The sequence below is a fragment of the Schistocerca nitens genome, chromosome 6 (genome assembly GCF_023898315.1).
Source record: "Schistocerca nitens isolate TAMUIC-IGC-003100 chromosome 6, iqSchNite1.1, whole genome shotgun sequence".
Lineage (NCBI taxonomy): Eukaryota > Metazoa > Arthropoda > Insecta > Orthoptera > Acrididae > Schistocerca > Schistocerca nitens.
This window is the reverse complement of record NC_064619.1, coordinates 414,042,617-414,063,048: the sequence shown is the minus strand read 5'-3', so window position 1 is coordinate 414,063,048 and position 20,432 is coordinate 414,042,617. Positions and strand designations below refer to the sequence as shown.

Sequence of the window (20,432 nt, the reverse complement as noted above, 5' to 3'; positions counted from 1 at the left end):
ATAGAGAATGTTTAATTATTACCACTTGGTAAAATCAAGCTTTTTGCAGATGATGCAGTTATCTATAGTGAAGCACTATCTGAAAGAAACAGCATGAATATTCAGTCAGATCTTGGTAAGATTTAAAAGTGATGCAGAGACTGGCAACTTGCTTTAAATGTTCAGAAATGTAAAATTGTGAACTTCACAAAATGAAAAAATACTTTGGAGGGATATGAAACGGAATGATCACATAGGTTCAGTCATGGGTAAAGCGGATAATACACTTCAGTTTATTGGTAGAATACTGGGGATTGTAATCGATCTATAAAGGAGATTACTTAGAAATCACTTGTGCAACCGGTTCTAGAATATTGCTCAAGTGTTTGGGAGCTGTACAAGATAGGACTAACAGGGGATATTGAATGTATACAGAGAAGGGCAGCATGAATGGTCACCAGTTTGTTTAATTTGTGATGGAGTGTCACAGAGATACTGTAGGAACTGAACTGGCAGTCTCTTGAAGACAGGCGTAAACTATACTGAGAAAGTCTATTAATGAAGTTTCAAGAATCACCTTTAAATGATTACTCTAGGGATATAGTACAACCCCCTAGGTGAAACTTCCTGGCATATTAAAACTGTGTGGCTAAGCCATGTCTCTACAATATCCTTTCTTCCAGAACTTCTAGTCCTGCAAGGTTCGCAGAAGAGCTTCTGTGAAGTTGGGAAAGTAGGAGATGAGGTACTGGCAGGATTGAAGCTGTGAGGACGGGTCGTGAGTCATGCTTGGTTCAAATGGTAGAACACTTGCCCGTGAAAGGCAAAGGCCCCAAAGTCGAGTCTCAGTCCAGCACACAGTTTTAATCAGTCAGGAAGTTTCATATCAGTGCACACACCGCTGCAGAGTAAAAATTTCATCCTGGAACCCCCTATGTATCACTCATGTAGGGATAATGAGGATAAGATTAGAATAATTACTGCATGCACAGAGGCATCCAAACAATCATTCTTCCCATGCTCCATATGTGAATGGTACAGGAAGAAATCCTAACAACTGGTACAATGGGACGTACTCTCTGCCATGCATGTTTCATGGTGGTTTTCAGAGTACAGATGTAGATGTTGATGTAGATGCAGATGATACATGATTTGTCAAATAAATACAAGGAAAACCTAGGTCATATGTACAAACATATAAATGTATTCACATATATCTAATGAGGGCAGAATAGGGGTTGCCTTTAGCCTTGTTGAAGGAACCACCATGGCATTTACCTAAAATTATTTAGGAAAACATAAATCAAGATGATGGAACAGAGCCTGAACCCCCATTCTCCTCATTCAGTTTATATTTGTGTACATTACTCTACTGTTTAAATATATTTGAAACAAGTTAGCTTGAAAATATGCAAAATATTTATACACAGTTCACTTAGTCTGCCAATACATATCACTTTACAAAGCACGCACACTTGCAGATAACTGTAGGATCACGACCATGCTGCCATGCCTCTGTTTCATATCCATGTCTTTCCTTCTGCCAGTCTGGAAAACTGCACCAGGACTCTCTATTTCTTGCTAAGTGACATTTAGGGTTCAGGAAGACATTAAGCGGTACATATCTCCAGTGCATGCTTATCCTGTAACAAACAACACATTGTCAGTATATAATGTTATAGGGGTGGTTACCTGTCACTTGTTAAATGAGCACCTACTTTGTGTTTTCTAATTAATCTTTAATTTTGTAGTATGCATTTCTAAGAAGTACTGTTGCCATAAATTATACAACTTTACTAATATAAATCCACATACAATCAGATATGAAAACTTCAGTTACAAGAGTACAAAGCAAGCGAATAATAAAACAGAAAAACAAAGGCAATAATCCGTACAAAGAGATACATTACTTCATTGTTCTTAATGTGAATTTGTATGTCTACACTGATTTTGGCAGTCGATGCCACCACAGACACAGAGTTCCTCCCCCCCCCACCTCTGCTCCTTTCCGGTATGAAGCACCAAGGAGTGAATTGGAGGGGAACCACATTCCAGAATGTCATCTTGCAGCCATGCAGGAGGGTGGGGGGCTTGCCATAGTGAGACTAGAGTGGATCTCCATTGGCAAGGCTTGAAGCAGATGACAGGAAGTTGAATTCTGCCATGAAGGTAGGTTGATTGACCCAAGAATCCACTTCATTAGAAGTGGATGTGGTCAGATGGTCTACAGGTGGCAGTGGCCAGCTTTCCTGTTACTCATTGTCCCCTAGTACCCAAGCTGGTAAGAGACACTTGTTGAGGACTGCGAAGATTTGCCATTGAGGAGAATGTAAAACGTCTGTTCACCATGTCAGAGTATTTTATGGGGGCTGGAATAAGACTTCTGGAATGCAGCGTCAATTGTGTCATCTTGGAGCATCGTGTTTGTGCAGTCACTTAATGGCTTGTGGACAAAAACTTGCTGTAAATAGTAAGCTTGAGAAGGTGGAATACAGATGTGAGATATGTGATGTCTGACTTTCTTTACCAATGACAGTAACTCCTATCTTGCTACTGGTGGAGAAGGCAAGAGGAAGTTCAAAGGTAGTGTCAGACATTTGCTGTACAAAAAATCAGCGAGAGAGGATTTAAAATTGTCCTTGTAAGCTTGAAGTACCAAGGATCAATCTAGATACAGTGCACATCAGTGAAGTGACATGGGATGAAAGTAAAAATTTCTGGTCAGAAGAATATAACGTAATATCAACAGCAGCAGAAAACAGTATAGTGGGAGTAGGATTCATTATAAACAGAAAAGTAAGGCAGAGACTGACCAGCAGTGAACAGTTTAATGATAGGATTGTTCTCATCAGATTCAACAGCAAAACAACCTTGACAATGATAGTTCAGGTATATATGCTGACACCGCAAGTGGAAGATGAAGAGATAGAGAAAGTATATGAGGACAGGTAATTCAGTAAGTAAAGGGAGATGAACACCTAATAATCTTGGGAGACTGGGACACAATTGCAGGTGAAGGAATAGAGGAAAGGTTTATGGGAGAATATGTTCAAGGTAGTAGGCATGAGAAAGGATAAAGACTAATTGACTTTTGCAATAAATTTGCAGACAGTAAAAGCAAATACTCTGTTCAAGAACCACAACAGGAAGAGGTGTACTTGGAGAAAACCCAGAGACACAGGAAGATTCCATTTCGATTATATCATGGTCAGACCCATTGTAAAATTAGATAATGGACTGTAAGGTGTACCAAGGAGCAGATATAGATTCAGATCATAATTCGGTAATGATGAAGAGTAGACTGAAGTTTAAGAGAATCATACGGCAGAATTAGTGTGAAAGGAAGTGAAATACTGAAGTACTGTGGAATGACAAGATGCATTTGAAGTTCGCTATGGATGTGCTATTTGAATGCTTATTTTGGCCTTTCAGCATGTTTTCCATGCAACTGGCTTCATCAGTTGAAGTTGTACATGTACATGTACTTTATAGTTAAATACAAACACATATTCTTCCAGTTCCACATTATGTATGGTGTATCTACATTTTACATGAATGAAAAAGTGTATTATGATTACACAACTATGACACTCTTATTTGCTAGGAATTAGGCTTTTCTCCCTCATTATGCATGTTCTTCAGGTTACTTTGAAGCTATTCTTCCACTGGACGACACACACACACATTTTATTTATTTATTTACACGTCATGTTCCGTAGGTCCAAACTGAGGAGCAAATCTCCAAGGTCATGAAAATTACAACATAAAAGTAATAACAGATAAATATAATATCTTTATGACCCCCAGAAAAAAGTCAAGCCATAAGTTTAAGTAAACGCAGTCAACAATACAACATAAGAATCAGCTTAATTTTTCAAGGACCTCTTCGACAGAATAGAAGGAGTGACATATGAGGAAACTCTTCAGTTTCAATTTGAAAGCATATGGATTACTGCTAAGATTTTTGAATTCTTGTGGTAGCTTACTGGAAATGGATGCAGTAGTATACTGCACATCTTTCTGCACAAGATTTAAGGAAGTCCGATCCATACGCAGGTTTGATTTCTGCCTAGTATTAACTGAGTAAAAGCTGCTTATTCTTGGGAATAAGCTGATAGTGTTAACAAGAAATGACAGTAAAGAATGTATATATTGAGAGGCCAATGTCAAAATAATCAGACTAGTGTACAGGGATCGACAAGAGTTTCATTAATTTACACCACTTATTACCCGAACTGCCTGTTTCTGAGCCAAAAATATTCTTTTAGGATGGGAAGTGTTACCCCAAAATATAATACCATATGGTTTAAATGAATGAAAATAAGCAAAGTAGACTAATTTTCATGTTGAATGATCACTTACTTCAGATACCATTCGAATAGTAAAAATGGCAGTATTAAGTCTTTGAACAAGATCCTGAACATGGGCTTTCCACAACAGTTTACTGTGTATCTGAACACCTAGAAATTTGAACTGTTCAGTTTCACTAATCATATGCCCATTCTGTGAAATTAAAACGTTGGGTTTTGTTGAATAGTGTGTAAGAAACTGTAAAAACTGACTCTTACTGTGATTTAGTGTTAGTTTGTTTTCAACAAGTAATGAACTTATGTCATGAACTGCACTATTTGAATCTGAGCCAATGTTGCACACAACATCCTTTACTACCAATCTATCATCAGCAGCAAACAGAAATATTTTAGAGTTACCTATAATACTAGAGGACATATCATTTATATAAATAACGAACAGAAGTGGCCACAACACTGGTCCCTGGGGCACCCCCCCCCCCCTCCCCCATTTGATCTACCTCACTCACTCACTCAGACCCAATACCACAGCCATTCTCACTTTTGCTGTCTGTTGCTAAAGTAAGAGGTAAACCAATTGTGAGTTACTCACTGTATTCCATAATGATCCAACTTCTGGAGCTATATTTTGTGATCAACACAATCAAACACCTTAGTTAAATCAAAAAATTTACCTAGCATTCAAAACTTTTTGTTTAACCCATCCAGTAACTCACAGAGAAAAGAGAATATAGCATTTTGAGTTATTAAATGAGTTCTAAAATCAAAATTGCAAATGGTGTGGTATAAAATGATCAATTATCCTTACATACACAGTTTTTTCAATAACTTCAGCAAACACTGATGGCATAGAAATAGGTCTGAAATTGTCTGCATTATCCCTTTTTCCCTTTTTATAAAGTGGCTTTACTAGTGAGTACTTAAATCATTCAGGAAACTGACCATTCATAAAGGAAAAATTACAAAAAATGGCTAAATACAATGCTAACATGTGCAGCACAGTACTTTCATATTGTGCTAGGTACTCCATCGTATCCATGAGAGTCCTTAATCTTCAGTGATTTAATTATTGACTCAATCTCCACCTTGTCTGTATCACAGAGGAGTATTTCAGACATCAATCTCAGAAAAGCACTTGCCAAGAGAGTTATATGATTCTCTGTAGAGACTAAATTTGTATTCAATTCACCAGCAATGCTCAGAAAATGATTGTTAAATACTGTACATATATCTGATTTATCAGTAACACTACGAACTGACTTCATATCGTTGATCTTGTGCTACTGACCGGACACTTTCTTGACAACTGACCATATGGTTTTAATTTTATCCTGTGAACTAACTATTCTATTTGCATGCAACATACTCTTTGCCTTCCTAATAACATTTTTAAGCACCTTACAGTACTGTTTGTAATGGGCTACTGTAGCTTGATTGTGACTACTTCTAACATTTTTAAAAAATTCCTACTTTGTTCTACACAATTTCCTTATTCCACTAGTCAGTCACCCAGGCTGCCTTTTACTGCTAGTACTGTATTTAGAATGTTCAAATGGAAATCAACTCTCAAAGAGCATGAGAAATGTGTTAAGGAAAGCATTATATTTATCATCTATGTTATCAGCACTATAAACATCCTACCACTCTTGTTCCTTGACAAGATACACACACACACACACACACACACACACACACACACACACACACACACACACACACACACACACTTAGAATGAGGATTGTTACTGATTGTGGAAGTTTATTATACATCTTTGGTCTTACATGTTTGTGGCTATTATGTATCAGTGACAGCCTTGAACATGATGTGTCTAACATGCAGTTGTTTCTGGTGCTATGCATATGTACATACATGTGTTCTAGGAGTAAAGACATGAGAGTGTTATTATATTGAGATGACTGAAGTATTTCTTGCAGGATTATATAGGACCCAATCCTTGAAAACACCCGATTGCTTTTTTCTGCCATCTAGAACTGCAGTTTTTACCTAGTGAAACCCCATAACGGTACTCTACAATGCAGCTGTGACTGCAAGAATGCATACTAACAAAGAAACAGTAATTTTTTGTTGATGAATACCTTAGTTTATACAGTAAAAAAATTACACTTGCAATTTACCAGTCAGATATTTTATGTACTCATTCCTTGTGAGTCTTTGTCTAGAGCAACATATAGAAGCATGTGCCTGTCAACTTAAACTGAAGGGGGGCTCCTTTATAATTGTAACAGTATATAGATCCCCTTCAGGGAACTTTCATTTATTCCTGGAAAACTCGGATGCCTTGTTGTGCTATCTGTCAGATAGGGGAAAGCAAATTTTTATTTGTGGGGACTTCAATGTTGATTCACTGAAAGAGTGGAAGTCTTGCTCATTTCTTTCAATTTGACATCTGTCATTAATTTTCCTACTCAGGTAGTAAAGGACAGCAGCACATTGATAGTTAATACTTTTATAGACCAAGATAAATTTAAGAACATAAATTCTTGTCCTGTTGAGAATGGCCTTTCTGATCATGGTGCTCAGCTAGTTACAGTATATGATGCAGCTCCATTCAGTAATTCAAAATTACCCTCCAAAGTTGTGCATTCAGTTAATGACTCAACAATTAGAAATTTCAGAGAAAATCTTCAGCAGTTAGACTGGGATGAGATGTACAAGGAACCCAATGCTAATGTAAAATGTAACTTATTTCATGAGACACTTGTAAGAGAATTTGAAAACTGTTTCCCCAAGAAAGCAGGTAAATCTAATAATAATTTAATTAAATCTAATTATAATTTAAAATATAACTTATTTCATGAGACAGATGTAAGAGAATTTGAAAACTGTTTCCCCAGAAAGCAGTTAAATCTAATTATAAGAAACAATGCAAAAAACCTGGGCTTACTAAAGGAATAAAAATATATTGTAACCACAAAAGGGAACTGTATCTAAGAATAAGAAAGATTAATGACCCAGAAACAGCCAGATATGATAAAAACTACTGTGCTACATTAAGAAAGTTTATTAAAAAGTCCAGAAGCAATGCATCATGTCTGAGATTAATACCTCTGATAACAAAATCAAAACAATTTGGAATATTATTACAAGGGAGACAGGGCAAACAAGAGTACAGGATGATGGCATTACCATCAAAGTGAATGGAAACTTGACAAACAACAAGCTGGAAGTCTAAATTATTTTGAATAATCATTTTTTAAATGTTGTAGAGAAAATAGGATCTAAATGTTCATTAGAAGAAGCAAGGCAGTTAATGGATGAGGCCTTACGCACACCATTTGATACAACTGAAATTCCACCCACCTCTCCTTCTGAAATTAAGAAGATAATAAACTCTCTCAAGAATAAAAGCTCACATGGAATTGATGGCATTTCCAGCACAATAATAAAATCTTGTTCCCAAGAAATAAGTGGGATTCTTAGCCACATATGTAATAGCTCTCTGAAGCAGGGTATTTTCCCAGATAGACTGAAGTATGCCATTGTTAAACCACTGCATAAAAAAGAGGATACGTCTGATGTCAACAACTGCCGCCCAATCTCTCTTCTGACTGCCTTATCCAAAATTCTTGAAAAAGTAATGTATTGTAGAGTAGCTTCACACCTTTGTAAAAATAAAGTTTTAACAAAATGTCAGTTTGGTGTCCAGAAGGGTTTTTCAACGGGAAATGCTATATATACTTTCACTAATGAAATATTAAATGCTCTGAGTAACCAGAAGTCACCCGTTGGGATTTTTTGTGATCTCTCAAAAGCTTTTCATTGTGTAAATCATGGAATACTTCTAGATAAGCTCAAGTACTGTGGTATGAATGGGACAGTGCTCAAATGGTTTAAATCATACCTAACTGGAAGAGTGCAGGATGTTGAAATAAGCAGTTCACATAATCTGCAAAAAACTGATGATTTCTCAAACTGGGAAACAACCAAGAATGGGGTGCCGCAAAGTTCGGTCTTGGGTCCTCTGCTGTTCTTAATATACACTCCTGGAAATGGAAAAAAGAACACATTGACACCGGTGTGTCAGACCCACCATACTTGCTCCGGACACTGCGAGAGGGCTGTACAAGCAATGATCACACGCACGGCACAGCGGACACACCAGGAACCGCGGTGTTGGCCGTCGAATGGCGCTAGCTGCGCAGAATTTGTGCACCGCCGCCGTCAGTGTCAGCCAGTTTGCCGTGGCATACGGAGCTCCATCGCAGTCTTTAACACTGGTAGCATGCCGCGACAGCGTGGACGTGAACCGTATGTGCAGTTGACGGACTTTGAGCGAGGGCGTATAGTGGGCATGCGGGAGGCCGGGTGGACGTACCGCCGAATTGCTCAACACGTGGGGCGTGAGGTCTCCACAGTACATCGATGTTGTCGCCAGTGGTCGGCGGAAGGTGCACGTGCCCGTCGACCTGGGACCGGACCGCAGCGACGCACGGATGCACGCCAAGACCGTAGGATCCTACGCAGTGCCGTAGGGGACCGCACCGCCACTTCCCAGCAAATTAGGGACACTGTTGCTCCTGGGGTATCGGCGAGGACCATTCGCAACCGTCTCCATGAAGCTGGGCTACGGTCCCGCACACCGTTAGGCCGTCTTCCGCTCACGCCCCAACATCGTGCAGCCCGCCTCCAGTGGTGTCGCGACAGGCGTGAATGGAGGGACGAATGGAGACGTGTCATCTTCAGCGATGAGAGTCGCTTCTGCCTTGGTGCCAATGATGGTCGTATGCGTGTTTGGCGCCGTGCAGGTGAGCGCCACAATCAGGACTGCATACGACCGAGGCACACAGGGCCAACACCCGGCATCATGGTGTGGGGAGCGATCTCCTACACTGGCTGTACACCACTGGTGATCGTCGAGGGGACACTGAATAGTGCACGGTACATCCAAACCGTCATCGAACCCATCGTTCTACCATTCCTAGACCGGCAAGGGAACTTGCTGTTCCAACAGGACAATGCACGTCCGCATGTATCCCGTGCCACCCAACGTGCTCTAGAAGGTGTAAGTCAACTACCCTGGCCAGCAAGATCTCCGGATCTGTCCCCCATTGAGCATGTTTGGGACTGGATGAAGCGTCGTCTCACGCGGTCTGCACGTCCAGCACGAACGCTGGTCCAACTGAGGCGCCAGGTGGAAATGGCATGGCAAGCCGTTCCACAGGACTACATCCAGCATCTCTACGATCGTCTCCATGGGAGAATAGCAGCCTGCATTGCTGCGAAAGGTGGATATACACTGTACTAGTGCCGACATTGTGCATGCTCTGTTGCCTGTGTCTATGTGCCTGTGGTTCTGTCAGTGTGATCATGTGATGTATCTGACCCCAGGAATGTGTCAATAAAGTTTCCCCTTCCTGGGACAATGAATTCATGGTGTTCTTATTTCAATTTCCAGGAGTGTATATTAATGACTTGCCATTCTATATTCACGAAGATGCAAAGTTGGTACTTTTGCCGACGATACAAGTATAGCTAGCACACCCAACAGACAAAAATTAACTGGTGAAATTGTAAACGATGTTTTTCAGAAAATCATTAAGTGGTTCTCTGCAAATGGGCTCTCATTAAACTTTGACAAAACACAGTATATACAGTTCCACACAGTAAATGGAATGACACCATTAATAAATATAGACTTCAATCAGAAATCAGTAGCTAAGGTGGCATATCCAAAATTTCTAGGTGTATGCATTGATGAGGGGTTGAACTGGAACAAACACACAGGAGATCTGCTGAAACGTTTGAGTTCAGCTACTTATGCTATTAGGGTCATTGCAAATTTTGGCGATATACATCTGAGTAAATTAGCTTACCACGCCTATTTTCATTCTCTGCTTTCGTATGGCATCATATTCTGGGGTAACTCATCATTGAGTAAAAGAGTGTTCATTGCACAAAAGCGTGTAATCAGAATGATTGCTGAAGCTCATCCAAGATCATCCTGCAGATACTTATTTAAAGAGCTAGGGATCTTCACTGTAGCCTCACAATATATATATTCACTTATGAAATTTGTTATTAACAATCCGAACGAATTCAAGAGTAATAGCAGTGTACATGGCTACAACACTAGGAGAAAGTATGATCTTCACTACTCAAGGTTAAATCTAACTTTGGCTCAGAAGGGGGTAAATTATGCTGCCACAAAAGTCTTTGGTCACTTACCTAATAGCATCAAAAGTCTGACCGATAGCCATATAGCATTTAAAAGGAAATTAAAAGAATTTCTTAATGGCAACTCCTTCTACTCATTAGATGAGTTTTTGGATATAGCAATTGGGTAATTTCCCCGCCCTCACAAAGTAAATAAATAAATAAATAAAAAATAAAAATAAAAAAATAAATATATTAAGTGTCATGTAATATTTTGTGTAATGTAATATCTTGTATAGACTCCTTTTATTAACCTGACACATTCCACATCATTATGAAGTGTCGTATTCATGATCTATGGAACAAGTACTAATCTAATCTAATCTTATCTAATCTTTGAAGTATTATGATGTTCAACAGTCTGGTACTTTGATGCTCTCCTTTTTGTGCCTTTAAGTTATAATATATTTCCTCTGCCATTGTTTTCTTTATACATAGCTGTTTAGCTTTATGGCACTGACTGCTTTTTTCAAACAGTTTCTTATTTTTCTCTGTAACTACTTGCATATCTTACTGGATGAGATCATAGTCATATCATTTGCAAAGAGAGCAGTTTTGCACATTTTACAGTTAGAGACAGTTGAAACAGACAATAGTGAATAGTGCAATAAGGAATATCGCAGTGGGCAGTTCAGTTAAAGAAGAGTGTGCAACACTAAAGAGGACAATCACGGATGTCAGATAGTCAGACATAGGTACAATGTACATCAATTAGCCAAAACATTATGACCACCTGTTTAATAGTGTGTTGTTCCACTTTTATAATGTGGTGCAACAAAGATTCTGCTTGGCATGCATTCTAAAGGTCCTTAACAAGATTCCAGGAGTATGTAGAGCCAGATTTCTACACACAAGTCAAGCAATTCACACAAATTATGGGATGGTGGTTTATGGACACACAGTTGGCACCTTATGCGTGTTCCAGTGGGTACAGGTCAGATACATTTGCTGGCCAAGACAGCAATGTGAGTTCGCCCCTCAGACTACTGCAGCATGATTCTGATCCTGCAGCTTGGACAAATGTTGCTGGAAGATTTCATCACCATAGGGGGAGACTTCAAGCATGAAGCAATGCAGGTGGTCCGCGATAATGTTTGTATAGCTTAGTGCTGTCATGATGCCTTCAATTATCACCACAGGTCCCGTGGATGCCACTCTCAATGTACCCCATAGCATAATTCTGCCCTCACTGGCTTGCATCTGTGGCACAGTGCGTGTTTCATGCAGCCATTCACCTCGTTGATGGCACATAAGGACCCAACCGTCGACCTGGTGTAACAATAAATGCATTAATTTGACAGGCAACACATTTATACTGATCCATGGTGAAAACTCAGTAATGCTGTGCACACTGCAATCATAATTGATGATATCGTAGGATCAACATAAGAACACATAGGGTTCATGTGATGTGGAACTCCATGTACAACAATGGCATTTGAACAGGGTATGCCAAAACAATTGTGCCTGCACCAGCATTGTACTCTGTCATCAGAGCTCCCATAGATAGCTGCCTATCATGGATTACACAGTGGGGGAGGAGGAGGAGTGAGGGGGATTGGTGGGGGGAGGGAGGGAGGGAGGGAGGGAGGTAGGCAATCCTTGAACCTCTATGTTTTGTGACGAGAAGTTGTTGTCTAATACCACATGCCATGCTCATTATTTCACCATTCTTCAACCACTTTCCATAAGTGCCCATGACAGTGGTACACCAACAGGCAACGAGCTTTGCCGTTGCAGATATTCTCATTTCCAGCCACAGTACCACAACAATGTAGCCTCTGTCAAAAATGCTTAAATCAGTGGATTCCATATCTTTGCTATAATTGCTGCCCATTCATCTCTCTTCCACTTGTATTCTTTCCTTACTATGTCATGTGCCCACAACACAACCACCAGACATTGAGCCTCATGGTGGTCGGTGGTCACAATGTTTTGGCTGATCAGTGTATGTAACTCTGAAGAAACCTTGGGTAACAGAAGAAATACTTCAACCGTTTGACAAAAGGAGGCAGTAAAAAGATCTTCATGGAAATACAGAAATACAGCAAAATAAATCACTTACAAATGAAATGAATAGAAAGTGTGTGGCAGCCAATGTGAAATGGTTGTAGAAAAATTGTGAAGAAATTGAAAAAGAAATCATCGCTGGAAGGACTGACTCAGAACAAAAAAAACTGAGAAACAACCTTTGGTGAAATTAAATGCAAGTTTGGTAACATTAAGAGTGCAATGGGAATTCCACTGTTAAACACAGAGGAAAGAGCAAGTGGGTTGAAATAGTTCATTGAAGACCTCTATGAGAGGGAGCACTTGCTTGATGACTTGATAGAAGAAGAAAATAGAATCAATAAGGAAGATGCATAGGTTCAGGTCAAAATTTATAAGTAAAGGAGTTCTGGGAGACTTCAGATCAAACAAATCAAAGTGGACAGATAACATTCCATCGGAATTTCAAAAATCGTTGGGGGAAGTGGAAACCAAATGACTATTCAAGTTAGTGTGTAGAATCTGTGAGACTAGTGATGTATCATCAGACTTTCAGAAAATATCATCCACACAATTCCAAAGATAACAAGGGTAGATAGGTGTGAGAACAATTGCACAATAAGCTTAACAGCTTATGCATCCAAGCTGCTGACAAGAATGTAATACACAAGAATGTAAATGAAAATTAAGGATCTGTTAGTTGATGGTCAGCTTGTCTTTAGGAAAGATAAAGGCACCAGAGAGATAGTTTCTAATTTGCACTTGATAATGGAAGCAAGACTGAACTATAATTGAGATATGCTCATTGGATTTTTTGATCTATAAATAGCAGTTAACAATTTGAAATGGTGCAAGATGTTGAACATTCTGAGAAAAGTAGGAGTAAGCTCAGGGAAATATGGTTGATAATAAGTACAAGAGGGAACAATAAGATTGGAAAACGAAGAACAAATTGCTCTGATGAAGAAGGATGTAAGACTGTTATGTGGTCTTTCATCTCTACTGTTCATTGTCTACACTGAAGAAGCAGATAGGGAAATAATAGAAAGGTTCAAGATTGGAATTAAGTAACAGAAATAGGAATAGCAAGAAACTTAATATCAAAGTTTGGTGGCCACAAAGTAGATGAAGCAAAAAAATTCTGCTATCTTGGAAGCAAAACAACCAATGACAGACTAGCACAGGCAAAGAGGGCATTCTTGGCCAAGAGAAGTATACTAGTTTCAAACACAGGTCTTAAATTGAGAAAGAAAATTCTAAGAATGTACATCTGGAGCACAGCGATGTATGATACTAAATCATGGACTGTGGAAAAAATGGGACAGAACAGAAATGAAGCATCTGAGATGTGAAGCAACAGAAGAATGTTGAAAATCAGATGGACTGATAAGATAAGGAATGAGAAGGTTCTCCACAGAATCAGCAAAGAGAGGAACATGTGTTATGACATCAGGGAATAACCTCCACGGTACTAGAGGGAACTGCCGAATGCTAGATTTGTCTTTTTTTTTCTGATGGCATTATTCTCCTGAGCTGTCCTTCCCTGGAGATTTGAAGGGGAACTATTTTATCTCTGGATTTTTTTTAGCAGAGAGAATTTCTACACCATTACACCCTATTCTCATGAAATAAAGTAGCAATTGATTTCTTTATTTCATTTGCTTTCAGCTGTTTGCAGGAAAAAAGAAGTCATCAGTATTCTGAAAGGTGTAACGCAGTCTGCTAGAAATTCCTCTCCTGCACCAGCTCCTATTTTCAGAGAAGCACTTGCATCTTACGTCCTCAACTGTTTGCTGAATAAATTCCAGTCTCTGTCTTTCCTTACAGTTTGTACCCTGTACAGTTCCCTATAGTATCATGGAGATTATTCACTGGTGCTGGAACACATGTCCTATCATCCTGTCAATTCTTCTTGTCAGTGCTTTCCAGGAACCACAAAATTTATGCATGATATGGAACTAAAAAGTGGGAAACACACATCAGCATAATGAACAGTAAGCTGAAACAAGTGTGCTAAACCTTACATAATCTCACATACTGCACAAACACTGAGACTGTCCTTACTGCTTACTATGCACAGTTCCATAGAGTATTTCAATATGCTATCATATTCTGAGAATCTCCACACATAGCAAAGACATTCTCCTCACCCAGAAGAAAGCTGAAAGAATAATGAACAGGTCCAAGCCAACTGACAGCTGCAGACATCTCTTCCAAAGTTCTCTCATTCTTCCTCTTGGCATACTCTACATACTAGAAACATGTGGGTTTGTAAAAATTAATATTATTAAATTTTTAAAAAAGTGAATGTTCATGATCCTGATACAAGACAAAAAAATGAAACTCCATGTTCAAAATATGCATACCTTCACCTTATACAACTCACCATTTAATTAAGGGATCCAACTATATGACTGTCTGCTACCAGAAATAAGGAACAGCAAGTCTCTGTATTTATTTAATAAGACTCTGAAAACATTCCTGCTTGATCACTGCTTTTACACTGTATCTGAATTTTTGGCCTATATGTGCAAAAAGAAATATGAAATCAATTGCAGAAATGAATTTTGTACAAGTAGTCAACATTAATGTAGAATATGTGTAAAATAATTTTGAGTGTATAGCACCTAAAAATAACCAAACTGTGCGCTCTACTTTAATTAGGCCAACCAGGCATGTGTTTTATGTATGTATGAGAAAGAAATGGAGTGAAAATAATTAATAACTATGTAAAATTATGTTTGTAGGTACCCATGACATCACCTCATGTCATAAAATCATCACATCATGCTATGAACTGCCCAGTATCGAGTGTATGTTTGTGCATCAGCCTGGGAATGTCTTGTACAAAAACGATTCAAAGGACAAACAAATAAACAAATAGCCCTCTCTTTGCCATTTCTATCAAGAACCTCCTCATTCTTTATCTTATCAGTCCACCTGATTTTCAATTTTCACCTATAGCCTCACATCCCAGATGTTTTGATTCTCTTTCTGTTCTGGTTTTCCCACAGTCCATGATTCAATACCATACATTGCTGTGCAGCAAATGTACATTCTCAGAAATTTCTTCCTCAAATTAAGACCTGTGTTTGATACCAGTATACTTCTCTTGCCAGGAATGCCCTCTTTGGCTGTGCTAGTGTGCTTCTTATGTCCTGCTTGCTTCATCTGTCACTAGTTGTTTTGCTTCTGAGGTAGTAGAATTCCTTAACTTCATCTACTTTGTGATCACCAAACTTTGATGATAAGTTTCTTGATATTCCCATTTCTGTTACTTCTCATTACTTTTGCCTTTTTCTGATTTACTCTCAATCCATATTCTGTACTCAATCACTCATTCAGCACATCCTGTAATTCTTCTTCATTTTCACTTAGGATAGCAATGTCATCAGTGAATCTTATCATTGAAACTTACTGGCAGATTAAAACTGTGTGCCCGACCGAGACTCGAACTCGGGACCTGGCAAGAGAAGTATACTGGTATCAAACACAGGTCTTAATTTGAGGAAGAAATTTCTGAGAATGTACATTTGCAAAGGTCCCGAGTTCGAGTCTCGGTCGGGCACACAGTTTTAATCTGCCAGGAAGTTTCATATCAGCGCACACTCCGCTGCAGAGTGAAAATCTCATTCTGGCAATCTTATCATTGATATCTTTTTACATTGAATTTTAATCTCAATTTTGAACCTTTCTATTATTTTCCTCACTGCTTCATCAATGTAGAGAATGAACAGCAGGAGTGAAAGACTGCATCCCTGTCTTACACCCTTTTTCATCAGAGCATTTTGTTTGTTGTTTTCAAATCTTATTGTTCCCTCTTGGTTCTTGTACTTATTATCAATCCTATTTCCTTGAGCTTACTCCTATTTTTCTCAGAATGTTCAACATCTTGCACCATTTCACATTGTTAACTGCTTTTTATAGATCAACAAATCCAATAGGCATATCTCGATTATTGTTCAGTCTTACTTCCATTATAAAGTACAGATTTGGAACTATCTCTCTGTCTTTCCTAAAGACAAGCTGATCATCATCTAACAGATCCTTAATTTTCTTTTACATTCGTTGTATGATATTTTTGTCATCAGTTTGGATGCATAAGCTGTTAAGCTGATTGTGCAGTTGTTCCCACACCTATCTACCTTTGCTACCTTTGGAATTATGAGGATGATATTTTTCTGAAAGTCTTATGATATCTATCCCTTTTGCTTTGCTTGATCTCAAGTCTTCTAGAGCTCTTATCTATTCTGACCTGAACCCACACATATTCCTTATCAGTTCCAGGTCGTTCTTCTGTCAAGTCATCAGACAAGTGCTCCCTCTCATAGTGGCCTTCAATGAACTCTTTCCATCCATCTGCTCTTTCCTCTGTGTTTAATAGTGGAATTCCCATTCCACTCTTAATGTTACCATGTTTGTTTTTAATTTCATCAAAGGTTAGTCAATGCTCGTAATTTACCTTCATCATGCATATTAATAATTACATTTAAACAACATTCTATGCATAGAACATTGTACAAAATCAATTTATGAATTTGGTCATAATGTCATTGTGATTGATTTAATGAAATTAATTTATAATTAACATTAACAATTTTTATTATATAATGCAACTTACGCATAGTATCACATCTTGTCCAAGGTTTTAATTCTACTTCTTTCAATGAACAGATTCTCATAAAATGATCATATCTTCTAAATGCCAATGTATTCCAATTAAAATTTCATTCAAATTCTACATTTCTTGTAAATTATTTAAAAGTATTGATCTGTACAGCTTTCATTATAGCATTATTATATACACACCTAAACCTTTTAATAGTACCATTTACCACCATATTGTAAATATTTTGTTTGTATAGGTATTCTTTCTTCAATGCTTGAAGCCCATTCTGCACAGTGTTGAATAAAAACTTCATCAGATTCTCTATTTCTGTTCTCGTTGTCACTGTCACTATCAAATATTAATTTTCGCACAGTGTGACTGTTAATTGCTGCTCAGAGGCAATGATTCATTACTGCTGTCATTGGAATTGTGTGAACTCATACTGCAATGTTCCAAGAGAAAGCAAACTGCAAATAAGATAACTTTACCTATGTCTCTTAGAAGCTTCACTGTTCAGGCTAAAGACTGTGTAGCATGTTCATTAGAGCACTGACTAGACTGACAGAGAATGCAGTCCTCTTATATACACATTTAATATCTGATTAGTGTTGTAAAACAATTCAAGTTTAGCACAAATTTGCCTAACTGATTTCTTGCCAATGACCCCCAGTGACCCGTTGACCCCCAGCCATGACATCATGGCTGCCACTGCCGAAGGCATGAATGTAGCACATGAATGCCAGCTGACACATCACGGCCAAGGGTCGACAGATTGTAAAGTTATCTTACTTGCATTTTGCTTTTGTTCTCATCCCATGCAGTAAGTCTTCCCTGACCTGCGGTTCTGGGTGACTTTCCCATAATCTACCCTTTTCCTACTCCAGTCCTTTCTTTCACCCTTCTTCCTTTCCCTTCAACCTTTTTACCTGAAGAAGGAGGCACTGGCTCCGAAAGCTTACCAATTACAATCGTCATTTATGTGTGTGTTCTGCTGCCGCTTGGTGACAGAGAGAGGGAGAGAGAGAGAGAGAGAGAGAGAGAGAGAGAGAGAGAGAGAGAGAGAGTATTGTTCAGTGGAAGAATAGCTTCAAAGTAACCTGAAGAACATGCACAATCAGGGACAAAATCCTAATTACTAGTAAATAAGAGTATCATAGTTGTTTCATCATAATATAACTTTTCATTCACGTAAAATGTAAATACACTAAATACATAATATGAAACTGGAAGAACATGTGACTGTATATAACTAAAAAGTACATCTACATGTATAACATTAACTGATGAAGCCAGTTGCATGGTAAACATGCTGAAAAGCCCAAATAAACATTTAAATATCACATCCATAGTGAACATCAAATGAGTCTTGTCATTCGACAGTACTTCTATATTCCACTTCCTTCCACACTAATTCTTCCATACGATTCTCTTAAACTTCCGTCTACTCTTCATCATTACTGAATTGTGATCTGAGTCTACATTTGTTCCTTGGTATGCCTTACAGTCCATTAACTAATTTCGAAATCCATGTCTGACCATGATATAATCAATATGGAATCTTCCCGTGTCTCTGGGTCTCCTCCACATATATCTCCTCCTTTTCTGATTCTTGAACAGAGTATTTGCTATTAATATCTGCAAATCTATTGCAGAAGTCAAGGGAGATAGTGTCACAGACATGATACGTGAATTGGAGTGGCAATCATTAAAACGAACGCATTTTTTTTTGCAACAGGATCTTCTCATGAAATTTAAATCACCCGTTTGTTGGTACCCACCTACATAGGGAGAAATGACAATCATGATAAAATAAGAGAAATCAGGGCTTGCACAGAAAAATTTAAGTGCTCGTTTTTCCCGTGTGCCGTTAGAGAATGGAATGGTAGAGAGACAGCTTGAAGGTGGTTCATTGAACCCTCTGCCAGGCACTTTATTGTGTATAGTGGAGTAATCACGTAGATGTAGATGTAGACATAGTCTTTGTGCTTTCTCTTTTCTACTGTCTAGACCATATTCTCCCATAATCCTTTCTCCTATTCTTTCACCTGCAATTGTGTTCCAATTTCTCACTATTATTAGATTTTCATCTTCGTTTACTTACTGAGTTAACCATCCTCATATACTTTCTCTATCTCTTCATCTTCCACTTGCGGTGTCAGCATGTATACCTGAACTATCATTGTCAAGGTCGTTTTGCTGTTGAATCTGATGAGAACAATCCTATCATTGAACTGTTCACTGTAGGTCAATCTCTGCCTTACTTTTCTGTTTATAATAAATCCTACTCCCACTATACCATTTTCTGCTGCTGTTGATATTACACTATATTCTTCTGACCAAGCTGGCCGTGGTGGCCAAGTGGTTCTAGTTGCTTCAGTCCAGAACCTCGCAACTGCTACGGTCGCAGGTTCGAATCCTGCATCGGGCATGGATGTGTGTGATGTCCTTAGGTTAGTTAGGTTTAAGTAGTTCTAAGTTCTAGGGGACTGATGACCTCAGATGTTAAGTCCCATAGTGCTCAGAGCCATTTGTATCATTTTTTTTTCTTCTGACCTAAAGTTCTTACCTTCTTTCCATTTCACTTCACTGATGTCCACCTGTATCTCGATTGAGCTTTCACAGTTCCCTTTTCAGATTTTCTAGCTTTCCTATTAGTTCAAACTTATGACTTTCCATGCTTCATCTTGTAGAATGTTATCGCTTAGCTGGTTATTCCATCTTTGTCTCATTATTCACTTACCCTTGGCAATCCCCTCTTGGAGATCCGAATGGGGGAGTAATCCAGAATATTGTGCAATGGAGAGATGATCATGACACTTTTTCAATCATAGGCCACATGTCCTGCAGATACAAATTACATGTCTTTAATGCAGTGGTTTCCATTGCCTTCTGCATCCTCATGCCATTGATCAGTCCTCATTCTTCTGCCTTTTGGGGGCAGTTTACCACTATAAGGGCAGCAGAGTGCCCTGAACCTCTGTCTGCTCCTACACTCTCTTTGAGATGTCCATTGGCAGAATGAGGGTGACTTCTTATAACTGCAAGTCTTCAGCCACCATTGCTAATGATTTTTATTCAAAATTTATTCAGGGTTTGAACCCAGAATATTTTGATAACTAGTCGAAGATGCTAACCCTAGTCCACAAACATAGCACTTCCATATTGATTACTGTTACAAAGTCAGATCAGGAAACCATCCGCTTTGTTGCAGCCAAGGTTGCAACCTGTCTTCAGGAACAATTTGTTAGTCTGGTCTCTCCACAGACTCACCTACTGTGCAGTTTGAGGCTCCGCCATTCTCAGTTCCGTCAGCTGAAACATGTTCCTGAGACTTTCATATCGTGTCCACTCTTTCCCACCTAGATGTAGC

The 20,432-nt window shown here is 38.7% G+C and overlaps 1 long non-coding RNA gene across 1 annotated transcript; it reads right to left on the bottom strand.

Moving 5' to 3' along the window:
• Nucleotides 1-1,305: 1,305 nt before the first annotated feature.
• Nucleotides 1,306-17,607, bottom strand: LOC126263685 (uncharacterized). The gene is made up of 3 exons (XR_007546890.1): nt 17,551-17,607; nt 14,840-14,975; nt 1,306-1,622 (listed from the first exon to the last, which is right to left on the bottom strand). It is a non-coding gene; the product is annotated as an uncharacterized LOC126263685 (long non-coding RNA).
• Nucleotides 17,608-20,432: the final 2,825 nt, after the last annotated feature.